Source organism: Zalophus californianus, chromosome 7, assembly GCF_009762305.2.
Source record: "Zalophus californianus isolate mZalCal1 chromosome 7, mZalCal1.pri.v2, whole genome shotgun sequence".
Lineage (NCBI taxonomy): Eukaryota > Metazoa > Chordata > Mammalia > Carnivora > Otariidae > Zalophus > Zalophus californianus.
The window spans coordinates 49237402-49255848 of NC_045601.1; positions in this window are offsets into that span (position 1 = coordinate 49237402).

Here is an 18447-nt window from a genome sequence, read left to right on the forward strand (position 1 = left end):
TTAAAAATCAGTAAGGCCCCATGAACTATGTCCTTCATTTATTATCAATCCAACTACTTAGAATTTTTTCAATCTTTGGTCTAAATTTCTTCTTCCTCACATATACCGTGGATCTAAAACATTTATCATGATGACATTTCCTACAGCGCTCAACCCACAGTACTTGTTCCCTCTCCTTGTGCTCATATCTTACTTTTCTGGGGCATCTGCTTAAACTTTGTATTTGTATGTGGCGCCATAAAACAAAGTAGCATAAGGAAGAAGTGATTATGAAGAACAGGGGTGATTTTAAAAACAGAAAAGTTCTTGGGTAGGTGGTTTTGAAACGGAGTACACTGGGTTTCTGATGATATTGAAGTTGTTTTTCTGAAAGTGTTTTCCTTTTTTACCCATCACCTGGCCCACAGGGGTCTCTACTCTCCTTTGCTTTCAGATGACCTTTTTTCCTTTTTCTCTCAACACTGGAGACTACTGCTTTAAGATTGTTTTCTCTCTTCTTTTTCATAGGATCTTTCATAGGAAGTCTATTTGTGGGTGAACCCCACCTTCTTTAGCTGTAAGCAGAAGAATACAGTCCCAGATTCTCACCACAAGCCACAGCTAGAAGTGAATCACTATCAAGCAGATGTTATTTCCCATAGGAACGATGTACTATTTGGGGTTGTCATTCCTAACTAAAGAGTCAGCCTCAAGTGAATCATAAACATGACCAACATATGTTTTAAAGTGAGGATACAATAATTATCAACTACTGGAAAAGATCGTTAAGGTCCAAATCCCAAGAAATGGATTTCAGTGCATTAATTATATTGGTAGTTATCATGTGGATCCCTCTTAAAAAGTGAGCATTCAGATAAACACAAAGGGCTTCTTTAATTTAGTCTAAACGTGACGTGCCAGGTAGGAGAGAGTTACTTTAATTAAACAAATGCGGAGAAATTAAACAATTACTAATCTGGATAAAAGATGTGTGTGTGTGTGTGTGTGTGTGTACATGCACACACACACATATACTCAGCTTCTTTAAAAGTTTGAAATTACATACAAATTTAAAAGTATATAAAAAATAGGGTGGAGCAAGATGGTGGAAGAGTAGGAGACCTGGATTTCCTCTGGTCTCAGGAATTCAGCTGAATAGGGATCAAACCATTCTCAACACCTACGAACTCAACAGGAGATTGAAGAAGAGAGTAGCAACAACTCTCTGAACAGAGAAGCGACCACTTACTGGAAGGTAGGACGTGCGGAGAAGTGAATCTGAGGCGATATTCGGGAGGATAGACGGCGGGGGAGGGGGCCTCCGTGGGCCGTTTCTGGCAAGTGCTAGAGCCGCAGAGCACAAAATCGGACCTTTTAAGAAGTCGGCTCCTCTGAGGGACGTCGCTCCAGTGGCTAAGCGGGGGGTGGAACCCTCGCGGGACAGTGTGGTCTCAGGACCCTCAGGGTCACAGAAAGACTGGGGGTGCCTGAGTGCAGCAGAGCTCCCAGGGATCGGAGCGGGGAAGCCGGCTGCAGAGACGGAGCCGAGGCGCGGGCTCTCAGCTCGGGGTTGCCATAAACTGTGATCCGCAGCCCAGTCGGGCCACTGCTCCTCCAGCAGGGACCCAACAAGCAGCAGAGCCGGGGAAACTCCCCTTCCTCCCCTGGGAGGAGCAGTGCGGGAGCGCACCGCAGGGATCTCCTGGGTTTGGAGACTCCACACGGGGTCGGGTGCCAGAGATAGAAACGCTTAGTCACAGGCCGGGTGAGCACGGAGTGCGGCCAGAGAGCGGGGAGACGGGAGTGATTGACTGCTTTTCTCTGGGGGTGCACTGAGAAGTGGGGCCCCGAGTTCTCAGCTCCTCCGGGCGGAGAGTGGGAGGCCACCATTTCCACTCTCGTCCTCCAAAGCTGTACCAAGACCTTGCAGGGAACAAAATCTCCTGAGAGCAAACCCGAGCAGCTTGCTTAGCCCCGACTGGCGACGGCGGGGCAATTCCGCCTCCGGCAAAGACATTTGGACACCACGGCAACAGGCCTCTCCCCCAGAAGATCAACACGAACAGCCAGCAAGCCAAGACCAAGTTTACCAATCAAGGAGAACGGGAGAACTCCAGCGCTAGGGGAATACTGCACATAGAATTCATGGCTTTTTTTACCATGATTCATTAGTTTTTCAAAGTTAATCTTTTTAACTGTTTTTTTTTTAAATTTTTCTTTTTCCCTTTTTCAACCAACATTTTATCAATCGCTTTTTTTAAAAAAACATTTTTTATTTTTCATTTTTAGAGTCATATTTTATCCCTTCATAGTAGTTACCCTTATTTTTGGCATATATATATATAAGTTCTTCTCTCTTTAAATTTTGAGATACAGTTTCTTCTAACAGATCAAAATATACCCTAAATCACTAGTGTATGGCTTTGCTCTAGTCTCCTGCCTGATCACAGTCTCTCCCATTTTTTTTCTTTTTTTTAAATCTTCTTCTTTCTTCTTTCAAACAACTTCTTATCTTATCAATTCCTTTTATAAAATCTTTTATAATTTTCATCTTTACAGTCATCTTCCATCCCTTCATTGTACGAACTCTTATTTTGTACATATAGGAGTCTTTCTTCCTTTAAAATTTTAGGAGGCACTTCCTTCTAACAGACCAAAATACGTCCAAAATCTAGTGTGTGGCACTGATCTATGCCCTAGCCTGATCATATTTGATCATATTCTGGTTTTTTGGTTTGTTCTGTTTTTGTTTGTTTTTATCTTTTTCTTTTATTCTCTCTCTTTCTTTTTTCTTTCTTTCCCTTTCTTTTCCCTTGGTTTCAGGTCTTTTCTGATTTCTATAGAGTATATTTGCTGGGGACATTGTTAACCTGTTAGCATTTTGTTCTCTCATTCATCTATTCTCCTCTGGAAAAAATGACAAGATGAAAAAAATCATCTCAGCAAAAAGAACAAGAGGTAGTACCGCCTGCCAGGGACCTACTCAATACGGACATTAGTACGATGTCGGACCTAGAGTTCAGAATCATGACTTTAAAGATATTAGCTGGGCTTGAAAAAAGCGTGGAAGTTATTAGGAAAACCCTTTCTGGAGAAATAAAAGAACTAAAATCTAACCAAGTTGAAATCAAAATGGCTATTCATAAGGTGCAATCAAAAATGGGGGCACTAACTGCTAGGATAAATGAGGCAGAAGAGAGAATCAGCGATATAGAAGACCAAATGATGGAAAATAAAGAGGCTGAGAAAAAGAGAGATAAACAACTACAGGACCACGAGGGCAGAATTCGAGAGATGAGCGATACGATAAGATGAAACAACATTAGAATAATTGGGATCCCAGAAGAAGAAGAAAGAGAGAGAGGGGCAGAAAGTATATTGGAGCAAATGATAGCAGAGAACTTCTCTAATGTGGGGAAGGAAACAGGCATCAAAATCCAGGAGGCACAAAGAACCCCTCTCAAAATCAATAAAAATAGGTCAATACCCCGACATCTAATAGTAAAACTTACGAGTCTCAGAGACAAAGAGAAAATCCTGAAAGCAGCTCGGGAGAAGAGATATGTAACCTACAATGATAGAAACATTAGATTGGCAACAGACCTATCCACAGAGACCTGGCAGGCCAGAAAGGACTGGCAAGATATCTTCAGAGCACTAAACGAGAAAAATATGCAGCCAAGAATAATATATCCAGCTAGGCTGTCATTGAAAATAGAAGGAGAGGTAAAAAGCTTCCAGGACAAACAAAAACTAAAGGAATTTGCAAACACGAAACCAGCCCTACAAGAAATATTGAAAGGGGTCCTCTAAGCAAAGAGAGAGCCTAAAAGCAACATAGACCAGAAAGGAACACAGACAATATACAGTCACAGTCACCTTACAGGTAATACAGTGGCACTAAATTCATACCTTTCAATAGTTAGCCCTGAATGTAAATGGACTAAATGCCCCAATCAAAAGACACAGGCTATCAGATTGGATAAAAAAAAAAAACAAGACCCATTGATATACTGTCTGCAAGAGACTCATTTTAGACCCAAAGTCATCCCCAGATTGAAAGTGAGGGGGTGGAAAACCATTTACCATGCTAATGGACACCAAAAGAAAGCTGGGGTGGCAATCCTTATATCAGACAAATTAGACGTTAAACCAAAGAGTGTAATAAGAGATGAAGAAGGACACTATATCCTACTTAAAGGGTCTATCCAACAAGAAGATCTAACAATTGTAAATATCTACGCCCCTAACATGGGAGCAGCTAATTATATAAGCCAATTAATAACAAAAGCAAAGAAACACATTGACAACAATACAATAATAGTAGGGGACTTTAACACCCCTCTCACTGAAATGGACAGATCATCTAAGCAAGAGATCAACAAGGAAATAAAGACTTTAAATGACACACTGGACCAAATGGACTTCACAGATATATTCAGAACATTCCATCCCAAAGCAATGGAATACACATTCTTCTCTAGTTCGCATGGAACATTCTCCAGAATAAATCACACCCTAGGTCACAAATCAGGTCTCAACCGGTACCAAAAGATTGGGATTATTCCCTGCATATTTTCAGACCACAGTGCTTTGAAACTAGAACTCAATCACAAGAGGAAAGTCAGAAAGAACTCAAATACATGGAGGCTAAAGAGCATCCTACTAAAGAATGAATGGGTCAACCAGGAAATTAAAGAAGAAGTAAAAAAATTCATGGAAACCAATGAAAATGAAAACACAACTGTTCAAAATCTTTGGGATACAGCAAAGGCAGTCCTGAGAGGAAAGTATATAGCAATACAAGCCTTTCTCAAGAAACAAGAAAGGTCTCAAATACACTTAACCTAACCCTACACCTAAAGGAGCTAGAGAAAAAAACAGCAAATAAAGCCTAAACCCAGCAGGAGAAGAGAAATAATAAAGATCAGAGCAGAAATCAATGAAATAGAAACCAAAAGAACAGTAGAACAGATCAACGAAACTAGTAGCTGGTTCTTTGAAAGAATTAACAAGATTGATAAACCCCTGGCCAGACTTATCAAAAAGAAAAGAGAAATGACCCAAATCAACAAAATCATGAATGAAAGAGGAGAGATCACAACCAACACCAAAGAAAGACAAACAATTATAAGAACATACTATGAGCAACTCTATGCCAGCAAATTAGATAACCTGGAAGAAATGGGTGCATTCCTAGAGATGTATCAACTACCAAAACTGAACCAGGAAGAAATAGAAAACCTGAACAGACCTATAACCACTAAGGAAATTGAAGCAGTCATCAAAAATCTCCCAACAAACAAAAGCCCAGGGCCAGATGGCTTCCCAGGGGAATTCTATCAAACATATAAAGAAGAATTAATACCTATTCTCCTGAAACTTTTCCAAAAAATAGAAATGGAAGAAAAACTTCCAAACTCATTTTATGAGGCCACCATTACCTTGATCCCAAAACCAGGCAAAGACCCCGTCAAAAAGGAGAATTACAGACCAATATCCTTGATGAACATGGATGCAAAAATTCTCACCAAAATACTAGCCAATAGGATCCAACAGTACATTAAAAGGATTATTCACCACGACCAAGTGGGATTTATCCCTGGGCTTCACGGTTGGTTCAACATCCGCAAATCAATCAACGTGATACAATACATTAACAAAAGAAAGAACAAGAATCATATGATCCTCTCAACAGATGCAGAAAAAGCATTTGACAAAGTACAGCCTCCTTTCTTGATCAAAACTCTTCAGAGTTAGGGATAGAGGGTACATACCTCAATATCATAAAAGCCATCTATGAAAAACCTACAGCAAATATAATTCTCAACGGGGAAAAGCTGAGAGCTTTTCCCCTAAGGTCAGGAACACGGCAGGGATGTCCACTATCACCACTGCTATTCAACATAGTATTAGAAGTCCTAGCCACAGCAATCAGACGACAAAAAGAAATCAAAGGCATCCAAATCGGCAAAGAGGAAGTCAAACTCTCACTCTTTGCAGACGATATGATACTGTATGTGGAAAACCCAAAAGACTCCACCCCAAAACTGCTAGAACTCATACAGGAATTCAGTAAAGTGGCAGGATATAAAAATCAATGCACAGAAATCAGTAGCATTCCTATACACCAACAACAAGACAGAAGAGAGACAAATCAAGGAGTTGATCCCCTTTACAATTGCACCCAAAACCATAAGATACCTAGGAATAAATTTAACCAAAGAGGCAAAGGATCTGTACTCAGAAAACTATAAAATACTCTTGAAAGAAATTGAAGAAGACACAAAGAAATGGAAAAACGTTCCATGTTCATGGATTGGAAGAGCAAACATTGTGAAGATGTCAGTGCTACCTAGAGCAATCTACACATTCAATGCAATCCCCATCAAAATACCATCCACGTTTTTCAAAGAAACAGAACAAATAATCCTAAAATTCGTATGGAACCAGAAGAGACCCCGAATAGCCAGAGGAATATTGAAAAAGAAAAGCAAAGCTGGCGGCATCACAGTTCCGCACTTCCAGCTCTATTACAAAGCTGTCATCATCAAGACAGTATGGTACTGGCACGAAAACAGACACATAGATCAATGGAACAGAATCGAGAGCCCAGAAATGGACCCTCAACTCTATGGTCAACTAATCTTTGACAAAGCAGGAAAGAATGTCCAATGGAAAAAAGACAGTCTCTTCAACAAATGGTGTTGGGAAAATTGGACAGCCACATGCAGAAGAATGAAACTGGACCATTTCCTTACACCACACACAAAAATAGACTCCAAATGGTTGAAAGACCTAAATGTGAGACAGGAGTCCATCAAAATCCTAGGGGAGAACACAGGTAGCAACCTCTTCGACCTCAGCCACAGCAACTTCTTCCTAGAAATATTGCCAAAGGCAAGGGAAGCAAGGGCAAAAATGAACTATTGGGATTTCATCAAGATAAAAAGCTTTTGCACAGCAAAAGAAACAGTCCACAAAACCAAAAGACAACAGACAGAATGGGAGAAGATATTTGCAAATGACATATCAGATAAAGGGCTAGTATCCAAAATCTATAAAGAACTTATCAAACTCAACACCCAAAGAACAAATGATCCAATCAAGAAATGGGCAGAAGACATGAACAGACATTTTTCCAAAGAAGACATCCAAATGGCCAACAGACACATGAAAAAGTGCTCAACATCGCTCGGCATCAGGGAAATCCAAATCAAAACCTCAATGAGATACCACCTCACACCCATCAGAATGGCTAAAATTAACAAGTCAGGGAATGACAGATGTTGGCGGGGATGCGGAGAAAGGGGAGCCCTCCTACACTGTTGGTGGGAATGCAAGCTGGTGCAGCCACTCTGGAAAACAGTACAGAGGTTCCTCAAACAGTTGAAAATAGAGCTACCATACGATCCAGCAATTGCACTACTGGGTATTTACCCCAAAGGTACAAATGTAGTGATCCGAAGGAGCATGTGCACACCCCAATGTTTAGAGCAGCAATGTCCACAATAGCCAAACTGTGGAAAGAGCCAAGATGTCCATCGACAGATGAATGGATAAAGAAGAAGTGGTATATATACACAATGGAATATTATGCAGCCATCAAAAGGAATGAGATCTTGCCATTTGCAACGACGTGGATGGAACTGGAGGGTGTTATGCTGAGTGAAATAAGTCAATCAGAGAAAGACATGTGTCATATGACCTCACTGATATGAGGAATTCCTAATCTCAGGAAACAAACTGAGGGTTGCCGGAGTGGTGGGGGGTGGGAGGGATGGGGTGGCTGGGTGATAGACATTGGGGAGGGTATGTGCTATGGTGAATGCTGTGAATTGTGCAAGACTGTTGAATCACAGATCCGCACTTCTGAAAAAATAATGCAATATATGTTAAGAAAAAAAAAGAAGAAGTTAGCAGGAGGGGAAGAATGAAGGGGAATAAGTCGGAGGGGAAGACGAGCCATGAGAGACGATGGACTCTGAAAAACAAACTGAGGGTTCTAGAGGGGAGGGGGGTGGGGGGATGGGTTAGCCTGGTGATGGGTATTAAAGAGGGCACGTTCTGCGTGGAGCACTGGGTGTTATGCACAAACAATGAATCATGGAACACCACATCAAAAACTAATGATATAATGTATGGTGATTAACATAACAATGTTATGTTATGTTAAGTTAAAAAACAAAATTTTTTTAAAAAGTATATAAAAAATAGGTGCCAAGATCAGCACTCCAAATTACAACGATCCATTTTGCCTGGGACTACGAGGTGCCCTTGGGTGCACACTTGAATCACTGTAACCAGGAAAGTTCCCTGGGTTAGACAGGGCAAGTTGGTTATCCAACTCCCCAAGTACAGGGTGAGAATTTATCTTGGACCTGAAAGAGAAGAGTTTCCTTGCTGTTTGGTTTGAATGCTAAGAATTATCTATGCATTTACAGAAGTGTAAAATTAGTGTAAGAGAACAGAGCTATTAGGATGAGAAAGAAGACATGAATTGCACTGTTAAGAGTGTTTGGCACCAAGGAGTAGGAACTTGTTAAGGGATATTATAGAAACTAATATTTACTATGCACCCTCTTTTTTAAAGAATGGCATTTAGCCTATAAATGTATAAGTTCAATCATCAAAAAAATACAATAAATATGCAAAATTCTGTATTTGCATATAAAGAGATTGCTTCCTTGTGTGGAAGATTAAAAGAAACCAATTTCCCTCATGCTGCTCTTTAGTATCTAATGAGGGATTTCAACCTATTTCAGCTGAGATTACTCTTTATCATTCCATCCAAGGCAAAGTACCCTAGCTGGCATCCATGATACACTGATTCTAAAGGGAAAACAAATGAATAGCATAATTGTATTTTCAAAACTCTTTAAACAGCTTTGATGCTTGGAAAGTCACTTCACTTTCTGCCAACAGTTAATGCCAGTTTTCCTTTGATCTTAAAAAAAATGCGGTTTAAAGCAAGATTCTCTGATTAGTATATTTTTCAGTTGAGAAAAATTTTGAAAAATAGGCACCGAAATCTCATCATATTACTACCATACGTTCAGCACAAACCCCCTTATAAATTTGTGTGAAGCTATATGTAAAAGGAAAATTCTGAAGGATTTTTCTGCAAGTATCTGCCCTGAAAGTCTCCTGCAAGAGAAGCTAGTAAATAAGCTCACTGAGTTTCACAAGTATCTGCACACAAATATTTTCTCCCTGCCAGCCTACAAACCACACCTCTCGGACTTTGGGACAAAATATAAGGAAACACATCTTTTATTTCTCAAGCGGTAGTTTTGCTTTTGGAGATGCAGCATTGACTAGAGGAAAGTCATGTGGATTTGGAATCCTAATATTTCTTTTTCTGAATCTTAGTTTCACGAATTCTCTTAAGATAAAGCCAGACCTATGAGCTTCTGAGCCTGCTTATACACCTGTAAAATCGTACAGTAATACTTGATCCACCCACCTCACAGAGGATCTTTGAAGCATCCACTATAATATGTAAGAATAATTTGTGCAAACTTTGATTTTGATCCTTTGGGATAGTTCCTATATCACCCAAATGCTGTCCTGATAGTGTTTTATAACAAATTCCACTCCTTATAGTGTTCTTATTTCGTTTGTCTTAACTGAAGGATAACCACATCTAATAACAAAGATTACATCATGTGAGCAATTCATGTATGTAGCTCTAAGGGGCAAACTATGGCTCTCTCTCCTTAGTGAGGAGGACAGCCACTGTTCCACAACAAAGAATGAGCTGGAGACCTTCAACGGTAAGTTCCTGGCTTTATTAAGGCAATTCCTGCCAACAAAATCTTCAATCAGAGCTGATCAGCTCTATTGGCAGTAGCCCTGGGGTGGCTGCTCTTGCAGGATCAGCTCTTAGCACAGACCTGCTAATTCCCATGGTTTGCTCCCCAGAGGTGTCCATGCCTGCCCTGAAGTGTGACTCTGGTCATCTCTCTGAAGGAACTCCGCATTTCTTGGCAATTCCTAGTTCAGGGTCTGTTCAACAAATGTTTATTAAACTCCTGCAATTTGCCCAACACTGTATTTGATGCTAGGGATAAACATGTGAAACATAATATGGCTGCCCTTGAGAAATGTATAGGCTACTATTAACCCCAGGCCCATAAATAGAAGAATGTGGTTAAATGTTCAGCAGTGTTCCAACCAGCAGTCGGGGGAGCATTGGAAGACAGATTCCTGGAGCACCTAAACTTCAATGGTTGATTCAGACCTTGGTCCTCTCTGAGACTCCAAGCTCAGTTCTTTCAAGGAAATAGATGAAGACTTCTAAACCTGGGATCCACAATAGAGTCTCTGGTATCAGGAGAGTTCTGAGAGAATTTTGTGTATATGCATTCTTTCATTTCAGTGATAATCTCAATTATGTAAACCAAAGTCAGCAAACCTCCTGTAAAAGACCAGATAGTAAATATTTTAGGCTTTTGGGCCATACAAGCTCTATCACAGCTACCTGACTCTGCCATTATAGCAGGAAAGCAACCATGGGCAATAACAAAAAAAAATTTAGGCATGACTAAGTTACAATAAAACTTTATTTAAAAAAATAGGTGTGGGGGCTTGCAGATTAGGCCAGCAGGCCAAAGTTTGATGACCTCTGATGTAAGTGAACATTTTATAACAGAATACTACTATGTGATTTCATTGGTGTTTAGAGTGGGTTTAGGAGAGGCATAGAACCAAAAAGCATCAAGGCGTAGTATATGAATATAAATTTATGTGACTCAAAAAGAGGACTCTTCCTCAAAAAAAAAGAAAAGGAAAGGAAAGAAAAGTGGGGTGCCTCGGTGGCTCAGTCGGTTAAGCGTCTGACTCATTTCTGCTCAGGTCATTATATCAGGGTCCTGAGATTGAGCCCTGAGTCAGCCTCCGCACTAAGCATGGAGCCTGCTTAGGATTCTCTTTCTCCCTCTGCCCTTCCCCCCGCTCTCTTTCTCTTCTCTCTCTTTCTCTCTCTAAAAATAAATTCTAGGGGCACCTGGGTGGCTCAGTTGGTTAAGAGTCTGCCTTTGGCTCAGGTCATGATCCCGGAGTCCCAGAATTGAGTCCTGCATCAGGCTCCCTGCTTAGCAGGGAGTGTGCTTCATCCTCTCCCTCTGCCCTTCATCCCACTTGTGCGCTCTCTGTCTCTCTATTAATAAATAAATAACATATTTTAAAAAACTTTTTAAGAAATAAAATTAAAAAAAAAAAAGAGTAAGGCAATGGGATAGGGAGTTCATTGCATGGAATATAGCCTTATGGACATGCCAAACTAGAAGGCTTCTGTGCTCTGGGAGAGCAGTTCCATATTCATATTGCCTTGTGGAGATATCACTATGCATGGCAACTTTCAATAGTTTGCCATCAGAAAATATATAAATGCAATGAAAGGGGTTTTTTTGTTCACCAGTATTTTTTTTTCTTTTTTGGCATCATTTGGGAGAATATATGTTTATTTTGATTTTCCCAACAAAACAGTCGATTGGTAGTTAAAAGTAAGGTTACTGTCCATCATCATCATCATCATCAAAGTAATAAAAAAACAAAGAGGGTTTCATTACATAGGCATGGTTGATTAATCATTGGCCACATGACTGAACTCATTTTCTAACCTCCCTTTCCCCCACTGGTGCTGGGCTGGATCAAAGTTCCAACCTTCTAATCAGGTGGTTGTTCTTTCCAGTAAGCAGTGCCTTCCTGAAGCTATCTAGGACCCCACCTTGACTTACCTTGGTAGTGTAATGAAGACACTCCTCTCACTTAGGAAATTCCAACGGTTTTTGAAGCTCCCTGCCAGGAACCGAAGACAAGGACCATACACATTGTTTATTATACCACAAAACTTGTAGGAAATGTAAGGAAAGCCGGTGAAAAGAGAGCATGGTGAGCAAGGAAGAATGGTGTAAAACAGTAGTTGCCAAACTTTGCTGCACACTGGAATCATGTGGGTATCTTTAAAAAATAATGATGTCTGACTGCTACCTTCAGACATTCTAATGTAAATGGCCAAATGTAAAACCCCGGCATCAGGATTTATCAAAGCACAGCATATGAATCTAATGTACAAAATATTTGGAAACCACTGATATAAAGTAAGGTTGAAAGACAAGAACTAAATCAGACAGAACCCTTTAGGGCATGATAAATACTTTAAATTTTCTTCTAAGTGCAATGGGAAGCTGCTGAAAGTCTTAAGAAGGGAGTAATAAAACTCAATTTATTTTTATAATAGTTATATGATACACTATGAAATACAGTGAAATATAAGAAAAAGTATGGGAGAATGAAGACCAATCAAAAGGGATTCTAATGTTAGAGTAGGCAGTTAGGTTCTAACAGGATACATGGAGGTCAGGAAGAAGGAAGTCATGGCCAGCTAGGCAAGGTCCAAGGCCTGTCCCAGAAGCACTCCACAAGAAGCCCAATCAAACCAGACAGGCCCAAGATGGCGGATGCCATGACAGGAAACTCCTGACCAAATTAGGAAGAAAAAGGGCAAAGCCCAGCTTATTGCTCCAAGTTGTGAATTTTCCACCGGCTAGTTAACAACTGCAGATAAAAGATAGAAACCCAAACCTTGAAGACACCTCTCTCTCTCTCTCTCTCTCTCTCGCTAGCTGCTATCATATCTTGAGAGTGTACTTTTTGCTTTAATAAACTTTGCCGCTTGTGTTACTCATCTGCTGTGCTGCATGTCTATCCTGAATTCCTTCTCATGACAACCAAGAATCTTCAGCAACTCTTTTGGGTCCAGCTGGGTCGAGGCCCCAGTAGGGTGACCCAGCCACCCCATTCACCCAGTGACACCATGAGGACAAATGAGAAGACCTGATTTATATCTCTTGAAGCCTGGGTGATACAGAAGACTGGTGTCTGCCCCAGACTTGAGGAATTTTAAAGCCTAGAAGTGGGTAAAGTGGACAGTGGTAACTGAGAAGATGGCTTCATTGGGGGAACCTTTTCTATCAATAAGTTCAATGTGTGTGTTTTTCCTCTGAACTGGGAAGACGTGACCTCGTGTCAGACCTCAGTCATCTAAAAGTGACTTTGTCCAGGAAGTGTGGTAGAGACCCAGATATACATGGACAACCGGGAGTTTTAAATAGTCAGTGGGAAAATGTCAAAGAACTACCAGTAAGCCATCTGCAGTAATGGGAGAACCTCCAAAGAACCCATGCAACCCACAGTAGAAGAAAGGATCCATTTTAGAAACACTAACCAAGCCAGAAAGTGTTACACCAGCTCACAACTGTACCAGGAAAGTAAAACCTTTACTGCCCCTTACTTTCCCTTCTCTTCTCCATTCCATCTTGGGGGAGCAATGGCATCTTTACCCTATTTTATGATCTGTGTGGGGAGAGGAGCAGGGGCAGAAACATGAGGCAATAAAATAGAAAAGAAGTCTTCTACATTGCCTATTCCCAGCAGGTGCGAGCTGGGAGAGAGGTAGGGCACCCAGCAGTAGAACTCACCAACATCCTTCTAGTCCTTTTTTCTGATTTAGGAAAGACGCATTTTGCAGCCTCTTTCGGTTACATGGGGTCTGTGACTATGTATAACTGAAGAAATTGGACTGGAAATGTCATGTGTTACTTTCAAACTGTTGCGATGAGAAGGCTCTGCGTGACTCTGTTGTTTCCTCTTTCCCAGCAGCAAGGAGGTCCCTTGTCAACATGGCGGCACCCCAAGAGAGACATGGCTTTGATTACTGAGTTACTGCAAGGAGGAGTTACTGCTTCGGTCCTGGGAGGACTTAGGGCAAACAAACAAACAAACAAACAAACAAAAAAACAACCCAGAACATGTGTTGGGTCTGTTACCAGGGCACAACTTGATCTGTCCTAATTTATACAAGGATAGAAGATTTAACCTAGAATGAAATTTGGAGTTTCTATTACTACTTGGGACTGAACATACTAATTATTGGTCTAACACTGTTTTAGGGGTCAAAGAGCCTACAGGGCCTTTAGTGTCTAAGAATTTCTTTGAGGTCTCATGCAAGGGCAGGGAAAAAACAGCCACATACACATTGCAAAGCCATTGGGAGGAAAAATTACATTGCTTTATTGTCTCAGCCTCAAAACTTATGCTTCTGTTGTGCTGACTATGGAAGGTTTCTGCAAATTCTTACTAGGCTAGGTCAACCTATTTAAGAGATCACTTCATGTAACAAGGAAAATAATGCCATATAGCTTTTAAAAAACAAGTTTATTTCCTCTGAGCTTCGGGTGTGGATAGGGTTAAGTCGCAAAGGAATGGAAAGGACCACCATCTCTCAGGAGTTAAGATTTTATGTTTCTAGAAGATTTTGATAACTTGAATAGCCTGTCATGCCATCACCTAGTTAAAAAGACAATTCTCATTGCCTTAGATGAGTGTTGGTTAGCTCTGCCGTGGCAGTGGGGATGGAGCACCATCACTGCCTCAGAAATACAGCTATGCTATTTGAATATCCATAGGCATTGTTTAATTGTGGTAGATGGCAAAAACGGCCACAATGCTCTGCTCTTCTTCTCTGTCCCTTCTATCTGGTCTAGCCTTTTGACTTGATTTGGCCAACAGACTGGGGTGGAAGGAACAGAATTCAAGTTCTGAGCTTGGGACTGATCTGGCCTCTTGCCATCCTGGAGTTGCTGTCAGTCCGTCCAGGCTAGCCTGCCAGTGGGTGAGAGACACGCATTCCAATCACTTTTCTAGTCCCAGCTGACGACTAGCCACCCTCCAGAGAGAGATCTGCCTGGCAGACATTCGGGTGGCTGCCAGCACATGAGGAATCCCAGCTTAGACCAGAAGAACTAGAAGAATAGAGCTCCCCAGCTGAGATCTGCATGCTGACCCACAAGATTGTGAGCAAAATAAATGGATGTTTTGATTCATTAACTTTTGGATGATTCATTAAATGACAAAATCCGATTGAAAAAATAAGGATGAGATAAATATTGTTTGTAAGAAACTCTGCTAATTATTTTGTGAATGGTGACAGAAAGGAAAGGCTAATATTATGGAACAAATAAATGCCAGGTGTCATAATGCTACACTTAGGCAGAGAGGGTTAGGTTTATCGCTACTCATTTTTAGGTCTTGTATTAGTAATTTGGGCTGTCATAACAAAATGCCATAGACTGGGTGGCTTAAACAACAGAAGTTTATTTTCTCACAGTTCTGGAGGCTGAAAAGTCCGAAGTCAAGGCACCAGCTGATTGGTTCCTGGTGAGAACTTTTCCTAGCTTGCAGCGGATCGCCTTTCCTTAGTGTCCTCACATGACGGTGTCTCCTCTTCTTAGGAGAGCATGAGCCCTATAGGATGAGGGTCCCACCCTCACGACCTCATTTTTTTATCACCTGTTCACAGGCCATGTCTCCAGATACAGTCACTTTGGGGGATAGGGCTTCAGTGTGTGGATTTGGGGAGAACAGAAACATTCAGTCCATAACAGCTCGAAAACACTATTATTGTTGAAATTCCTAGAGTAAAAAATCACTTCATTATTGTAGGATCGAAAGTCATTAGTCCTTACCCCCGCTTCCCTGCTAAATGATTGTTTGCCATAACACACAATTCGTTAGGCATGCAACTTCTACATTATTAAACTGAACAGATCCTACAAATACTTCTCTCTAAAATGTTTGCTATAGAATCCAACATTTTATGAAGAGAAAACATTACATTGGAAGAAATAACAAGCTTTAGTAGCTTTTTGGAAGTCAAGGTCGTCTTTAAACCAAATCACATTTAATGAAGCAAAAAAGAAAAATAATTCTCAAAGGCACACATACACATACTGGCAATTTGATTATCTCCCTTTCTTCTCGCATATTTAATATTTATTTTTATATTTAGAAATAAATTGCCAACTTGTAATATTATTTGAATAACAAAATAGAAACAGTTATATTAAATAAATGGAAAAGAATATTTAAAGTCTGTTAGGTATTCCTATACTAAAAGTTTACTACAATTCACATAAAAAGGCCATTATGCAAATTTAGTATTTCTCACTGAGCAATGCCGAGTAGATATCACTATGTTGTTTTACTTTTGAAGTGTTTATATTTTCTTAATAAAAGAATGCTAAAGTATGCAACATAATAGCTACGTATTAAAATATAAAAGAACGACATATTCAATTCTATGAATATTACTGGTGGACCACTATTTTATGCGTTCATATTTTATACTCCAACCGAAGCCAACAGATATAGATCATTTGCTACCCTGACATCATGAAGATATTTTCCTGCGTTGATAACTGTGTCTTTTGCATTTAGGTCTTTAATCGACCCAGACTTGACTTTATGTGTGAATAAAGTTACATTTTGATTTGTTGTTCATATGGATACATTTGATCTGAACAGTATTTATGGAAGAGATTGTTCATCCTCCACTAATCTTCCATGCCATCTCGGTCACATATATCTCTGTATACCATACATCTGCTTTTGGGCTCTCCATTTTATTTCATTCGTCTATCTCTGCACCCAGACCACATTACCTTAATTATTATAGATCCTTAAAAAGTCTTAATATCTAATAAAGCAAGTCTTTGCTCTGATTCTTCTGTTTTAAGACTGTCTAGTTATAAGCGCCCTCTTAAATTTACATATAAATTTTAGAATCAGCTTATTAATGTCTATGGAAAGAAAATGCTGTGATTTTGACTAGAATCATTCAGGGGCAAAATCAATTAATATAATTTATCTTTTAATTCATTTAGGTATTGTTTAAGGTCTTTCAATAAATTTTAAAATATTTCTCACGGAGTTCTTGGACATATTCTGTCAAATATGTTTTTATGTAACTTGCAGGCTTGGTGTTATTATAAATGTTATCTTCAAACTTTTTTGTTTGTATTCTTACTATTTATTACTGTTATTTAGGAACATAATTTATTTTACTATGCAGATTTTTACTTAGCAACTTTTTCTTACTCTTCTACTAATTTGAATAATTTATTTGTGTTTTTGTTATTCCTTATACACAATTTTATGATTTGCAAATTAGTTTTTAATTCTTTATTCTTTCCAATCCTTACACTTACTTCTTTTTCTTGTCATCCTGCACTAGTTAGAAAAACTCGTAAAATACTAAATGAAAGAGGTAATTGTGGGGTGCCTGTGTGGCCAGTCGTTAAGCATCAGCCTTCAGCTCAGGTCATGATCTCAGGGTCCTGGGATTGAGTCCCACATCGAACCCCACATGGAGCCCCGCATCAGGCTCCCTGCTCGGCGGGAGGCCTGCTTCTCCCTCTCCCACTCCCCCCTGCTTGTGTTCCCTCTCTCGCTGTGTCTCTCTCTGTCAAATAAATAAATAAAATCTTAAAAAAAAAAAAAGAGAGGTATTGCTTGGAATGTAGGTCTTCTTCCTGAATTCAGAAGTAGAGCCTTCTCAACTTGTTCTCACTGTGTATAAAGTTTACTGTTGATTTGCAGTCACATGAAGGAAGTTCCCCTCTGCTTCTAAGTTGTCAAGAACATCAACATCAATGGACATTATATTTCAATAAGTGCCGTTTTTGCAATTGTTGAGGTATTTTATGATCTTTAATTTTTTTTAAGATTTTATTTATTTATTTATTTGAGAAAGTGAGAATGAGAGAGAGAGGGAGAGAGAGAGCACATGAGAGGTGGGAGGGTCAGAGGGAGAAGCAGACTCCCCGCCGAGCAGGGAGCCTGATGTGGGACTGGATCCCAAGACTCCAGGATCATGACCTGAGCCGAAGGCAGTTGCCAAACCAACTGAGCCACCCAGGCGCCCTGTGATCTTTAATTTTATAATGTGACAAATTGTATTAACTTTCCCATATTAATACTTTATCTTCCTGAAGTAAAATCAACTTTGTCACGTGCATTATATCATTTATACTTTATGTATGTTCTAAATTCTTTTTGCTAGTATATTACTTATGATTTTTGCATCTATGTTTCATAAATAAATTTTGCTCATATTTTTCTTTCTTTACGATCTTTGTTGCATTTTGGCATTAAAATTACACTAGCCTCAGGGCGCCTGGGTTGCTCAGCCATTAAGCGTCTGCCTTAGGCTCAGGTCATGATCCCAGCTTCCTGGGATCGAGCCCCACATCAGGCTCCCTGCTCGGCGGGAAGCCTGCTTCTCCGCCTCCACTCCCCTGTCTGTGTTCCCTCTCTCGCTGTGTCTCTCTCTGTCAAATAAGTAAATAAAATCTTTAAAAAATAATCGCACTAGCCTCATAAATAAGCTTTTAGTGCCCTGAAAAAGTATGGTTAAGTTTGCAAAAATGTGTTACTTGAACACTGGTTTGAACTTGTTGATAGAGACTCTGTGCTTGGAATTTTCTTAGTGGAAATGTTTTTTACTACTGATTCAGTTTTCTAGTAATTATAGGACAATTCAGACCTTTCCCATTCTTCTTTAAGTAAATTTGCTTATATATTTTTTCTTGAAATTTGTCAACTTAGTTGAAATGTTTTAATTTA